The following is a 6,184-nucleotide window of genomic DNA, read 5'->3' as shown; positions in this document are numbered from 1 at the left end:
TTCGTCTGTGAGTCCCAAATGTGTCTTTCATGGCCTCTTTCACATAGGACTCTAATACCAAGGAAACTACCTTTTATCAATTTTTTATATTTCACTAGTTTGGCCTTACAGCCAAACACAGCCTGACATGGAACCATTTTTAACAATTTTTTTTATACATCATTTAAAGCGTAACTGTCATTTCAGGGTCATTTTTCTGAAAACATTAAATATCAATAGTACAAGCGATTTTAAGAAACTCTGTAATAGGTTTTATGTACTAAAAGAGTTTCCTTCTGTACTGAAAAAGCAATCTCCCAGTCTCCCCCCTCACTGCAGAAGCAGCAGGATTTCTGTCTCCATTATGTGGCTATGGAGAGGGGAGGGGCTGTTAGGAGTGACTGAGCACGGAGCAGTCTTGCAAAGCACAACACCCTGCAATCTTCTCTCAGTAAGTTCATAGACAAGCACTGACCTTTCTGACAAATGAAATTAGCGTTTTAGGTGCCCAGAGAGTCTACAAACAGCTGACCTTCATGTCACCTCTTCCTGCTCCCTCATCCCCCTCGGCCCCTCCCCCCTTCCTAAGCACAGAATAGAGAGAGCAGAGCCTGTCTTCACTGGCTTCTCTGTAATGAAGACGTCTTTGCCTGATAATGCACAGATAAGAAGTCAGGGGGGGGGGGGGAGGCTGGGAAATTGCTTCTTGAATACAGAAGGAGGCTTTTTTGGCTGATAAAACCTATTACAGAGTTTCTTAAAATCGCTTATACTACTGATTTCTGCAATAAAAAAAAACATGACAGTTACGCTTTAAACACAATAAATTTGTCCTCTCTTACTGGTTCTTTATCAACGACAAAAAGTTTTTTGAAGTCATCTTCCATCTCGGCTTCTTTGTCCTCTTAAGTCTCTTCAAATTCAGAGATATAAAAACTACTATCATCTATATCATCATACGTGAAAAAAGTGGTGCCAACATCCTCAGAAATTTTCTTGAGCATTATCCTTCATGGGTGTAAGTTCTTCCGGAAAAGTTATCTGTGCAGGAGTGGTAGACGTACAGAAGATTGTATTGGTTGTATTTTTCAGGCGTCAAAAATTTTTCATTTTTTTCAAAATGAATTTGATTTATGGGTAAAAAAGGATTATATATTGGTATTGGTAAACCTTTAGATGGTGTTGATGTTAAATAAGTGTATGATCTTTCTCCTTGATCTAGTTGATCATGACTTTTAAACTGGAGAATAGGTGATTCTAAAGTTGTATTTGTTGGGTACTGTTCACATTCTGCTTCTGGTAGCGTGATTGCACATTCGCTTCCAGTTGTTGGTTGATCCATTGATGTTCTGGTATTGTCCTGAACATGTTTAGTGTTTTTCCTTTGTTTTTTTTATGAGTTTTTTTTTATATATCGAATACGGTTACACATCATTTTTTTATTCTTTGTTGGAATGCCTGTTTGTGTGTGTTTATGACGCTGGAATAGAAATACATGTGTGCCAATGGAAACATCTTTCTTGAGCGTGCTTTCTGCGGATTTACGTTTATTTGGAGATACTTTTCTTTGGAAAGATTGTGGTGAGGAATCGAGTTCAAGGCTTGGCATTGCTGTCAAAGTTTTTTCTGAAATGGTTGATACATCCTGGGATTCCTTTTTTTTCCCTTCAACACTTTCTCTACCATTTCTTCAATATGTTCATTATATTGCCCGGTTTCTTTAATCCAATTTCAAATCCTTTGGAGATCCAAAGGAAATGTATGCTAAATGACATTTGTGTCTAATTGCATATATACTTAAAGAGTCACTGTCGTATTTTTTTTTTTTGCAGAAATCAATAGTCCAGGCGATTTTAAGAAACTTTGTAATTGGGTTTATTAGCCAAATCTGACATTATCTGCATGTAAAAAGCCTTTTCCCAGGTCCCCCCCTCCTTCCTCTTTTTCATCCACTCTGAAAAATCTGAAAATTGTGACTTGTTGCAGGAGACGTCCCCTGTCTGCTCTAGGGAGAGGGGAGGGGGGAGGAGGAAGGAGGGAGTTAGCCGGCAGCAGAAAGCAGATAACAGAGGATTACAGGCACGGAGCTGGGTGACAGCTGTAATCCGAGCTCAGACAGGTCACTGGTGATGGTCAGAACAGATAACGGGTGAGGGATTTGTAGATTAACTCTTTGTTGTCCTGTTTTGGCCTTTTCTTTAGCTCTCTCCATAGGAGAACAATGAAGACAGGGGGGAGAGCTTCAAACTGCTTTTTCATGATAAAAATGCATTTTTCGGATAATAAACCCAATTACAAAGTTTCTTAAAATCGCCTGGACTATTGATTTCTGCAAAAATAAAATTCACGACAGTGACACTTTAACTTTTTACGTACACTTTAAGCAAGGAACATGCTCTATTAGTCTATTGGCTATGAATAAGTAGAGCCCTCTATTGAAAGTAACTATGCAAGGATCTTTTTTCATGATTTGCTTCCCATCATGTAGTATTCTGTGGTAGATATACAGTACTTAGTGTGTGAATAATATACAGTATTTTATCACTGTTGATGCCCTTAGTCTTCATGACAAGTACTTAATTATCCACACAACATTTTCTATTAGGGCCCCATTACACCAACAGATATCTGACAGATTTTCTGACCATAAACAGAGAACAGGTCATAAAGGAACGACTTCGCCTCTTTTCAAATCCATTCCTGGCTTTGGCTGCAAAAATCTGTCAGATATCTGTGACGGTGTAATAGGGCCCTTAATCTATGGGGACTAGAAAATTAAAACATAACTTTTATTAGATATACAGTAATAGGTATGAACAAAAGTTAAAACTGGGCACTGTAAATTAGACAGATAGGGGGATATTTATGAAAACCCGCTCAAGGTGCACGCCAGGAAGAAGGTGCAGATTCGCCCCTTCTCCCTGGCATACGCCTGCAGTATGCCCCGCTCACCCGATGGTCGAGCAGGGGAGCTTGGATGGGGGGGGGGGGGGGGGCAGCAAGGCGGGGAGGAGTCGGAAAGGCGATGCTGGATTCACTAAGACACGTGCGCCTCAATGAATTCGACCAGGGAAAAGGGTGCGGGACCTATTCATAAATCCCCTCCCCAAGTATCTGTAGTAGTATAGTGTTACTATAGATCACAGAGACAATAGGTCAGTAATAATTAACAATTGTTTATCATATTGTTTAGATGAGACATGTAATAGGAAAGTTTAGACTGTAGATGTCAGTATAGAACTGTAGAATGCACTCAGCATTAGTTTTCATGCAGAGTGGATCAATGTAGCAATAATTAGAAGAGTACCTCCTATTCTTTCCATTCTACCTGCAGAAGCAATAGTGAGTAGTAAGACCTTATTCTTATTCCAGCTGGGTTTGTGAAGGCTTTTGGAGTTTGGTACTGTGACATTGGGGTTGCAGGGCCATTCTATCGCTTCCCTTCCCTGCTTGCGCTCGCTTTGCGGGGTTGGCGGTCGCTGACTGACACAATGTAGAGTTAGTGTAGGGACTCATGTGATCCAGGGGACCTACACGAGGCAATATGGTTTGATCAAATTATATGACAACATCCTGGCGTTGGTTTTCAAATGTAGCTAAGAGGCATTAGTGTCAGCCATTGGTGTGAGGTGCAGCAGCTCCTTTCTCTTTTTGTCTGTCAAGAATTAGAAGAGATACAGTGTAACGTTAACAAACTTCATGGCAATGAAGAAGAGTGTTGGCTCAGGGGATGCCAGCACATCCTAGAGCACACACTAACTGATCTATTATACACACTGGTCTGTATATATAGAAGTCCCCTCTTAAAACCATATCACCCCCTGCCCAGACGTTTCCCAGTCTGTGTCTAGGCCCCACCCCTCAGTGACCAATGGAATGGGCCAAGCTAGAGGTGGGCCTAAATGCCAATGACATCACGGAGGGACTGCAGGATTTAGACTTTACAGCTGTGTACATACTCCTCATACAGAAAGGGAGAGACAGTATCACTTTAAGAACAACCAATAAATAGAAGGTGCTTCAGGGCGCTGAGGATGGAGGTAATTTTCTTACCTTGATCCTCGTTGCCATTTTCATGAACTTTGTAGTTTATTAGATATGTAAATAAGACATTTGGTGCTATGGGGACGGAACTATCGCTGTCTGTGCACCAATCCATTCTGGAAGTGATGTTACTGCAGAGCATCGCCCGAATATTTTTTAGATGGGAAGGGTGGCCGGGGTGGATCAGTGCACTGAGGCTGGTAGTCCTGCAACAAAGTGCACCAAACTGCCTTTAAGCAAGGCCAATAGAGGGCGCTCTTTGTTTAGCTACATCCAATAGATGTCTCTCCTTGCTTAAATGAATCCAAAAGACAATAGAGGCCACTACTTGCTTATCTGCATCCAATAGAGGGCAATTTGTGATTAACCAACTCCTTATTTAGTTCTAGAGCCTCAAAAATAGGCATTTATTTAATAAAGGGTCTGTCCCTGCAATCTTTGCTATAGCCAATAGAGGGCTGTCTCTGCTTAGCCACATCCAATAGAGGGTGCTTCTTGCTTAGCCACTTCCACTAAGCCAATAGAGTGCTCCATGCTTAGGTTCCAGAGCCTTGATGATGTCTAAGGGCTTTTAGGGCGATAATTGGCCAGGACTGTTGCCAGAAACGCTCCTGCAGCCGATAATTCACCCGTGTAAAAGTAACAGTGGTCAGCTGAGGATGGGGAAAATCATAAAGGCAAACTGACAGCCAAGACATACATATATCTATGCCGTCAGTTTCCAGATCACACAGTAGTTGCATACTTACCTAGTGCGCTGCTGCTTGTGATCCTGCATCCTCCTCACTCCCTCTCCTGTCCAGCCGCTGTCTTTAAGCCTCCCATTCTCCAGAAGGATGCCGGATCACAAGCAGCATCACACTAGGTAAGTATGCAACTACTGTGTGATCTGGAAACTGACTGCATGGATATGTCCGTGCTGTCAGTTTCCACAAACAATACAAGGATTGTTTGGGCAGCCCAGCCACAGATTTCTTGTGACACATAAAAGGCACTACAAATGATCAATGGTCGTTAGTGGCGGCTTGCGAGTGAGAAAATCGCCACATGTAAAAGTTCCCTTTTTTCAAAAGATGACGCAGTCTGTCCTTCTCAAAGGATAGATCACCTACCAAGCAGGCAGCATCACTGGACAGGACACATACTGTATATTAATCACACTCACAAGTATATCTACAGCAGAATAATACATGATGTGAATACATGGAAATGCAAATAAAAAAAAAAAAAAAAAAAAAGGGCAATAATCTAATTAAATGAAATAAAATCAGTAATGTGGATGGGTGTAGTGTAAAAAAAAAAATTTAAGAGCTTAATTATATCCAATAGAGGGAACTCCTTGCTTATTCACAGAGAGGGCCCATAGACCAATAGAGGGCGCTCCTTTCTTAGCTACATCCAGTAGAGAGCCTTCCATGCTTACCACATTCAATAAACCCAAAGAGTGCACACGCCTTGCTTATCTACTTCCAATAGAGGACGTTTCTTGCTTTGTTCCAGAGCCTTGATAATGTCCATTTATTCAATAAAGAGCTGTATGTCCTTGCTTAAAGGGGTACCTATTTTTGTTTTTAATCTACCACCACATGATAGTTATCTGGTCCATTTTTAAATATAAAAAAAATAACCCACCAGCAGCTGCACATCTCTCCATGTAATAAGTGATGTCCGTGCAGCCATGGCCGTGTGATTATTGAGCCGTGTAAAAGGACGTATACAGTAGTAACATCACGGGTAGGGCCATGTAATACAGCCTTAAAAGTTTTGTAGTTGTATTGACCAGAAAATAAAAATGCACTGTAAATGGCATAATCTTCAGACAAAATAGCATTTTTTTTCATAACCACCCAACCACCACCCCCCCCCCCCCCCCAAAAAAAAAATAATAAAAAAAAAAAATAAAGAATAACTTATATGAACCTCAAAATGGCACCATTTGTCCTGCAAAAAAAAAAAAACAACCCCTTAATGTGTCCATTACATTTTAGCAAAAATAGTCAATGATTTAAAGGGGTTGTCCAGACAGGACTCTCCTATGCTGTATGCCAAGGGAGGGGGATGAGTGAAGAAAAATATGGGAAATTGGAAAAGATGGATGGATATCAACTTTTATAAGGGGAACTTTTTGGCTGTTTTTTTCCCTATCTGTATGGTAATTTAG

This window comes from Dendropsophus ebraccatus, chromosome 4, assembly GCF_027789765.1.
Source record: "Dendropsophus ebraccatus isolate aDenEbr1 chromosome 4, aDenEbr1.pat, whole genome shotgun sequence".
Classification (NCBI taxonomy): domain Eukaryota; kingdom Metazoa; phylum Chordata; class Amphibia; order Anura; family Hylidae; genus Dendropsophus; species Dendropsophus ebraccatus.
Note: the sequence above shows the minus strand (reverse complement) of the source record.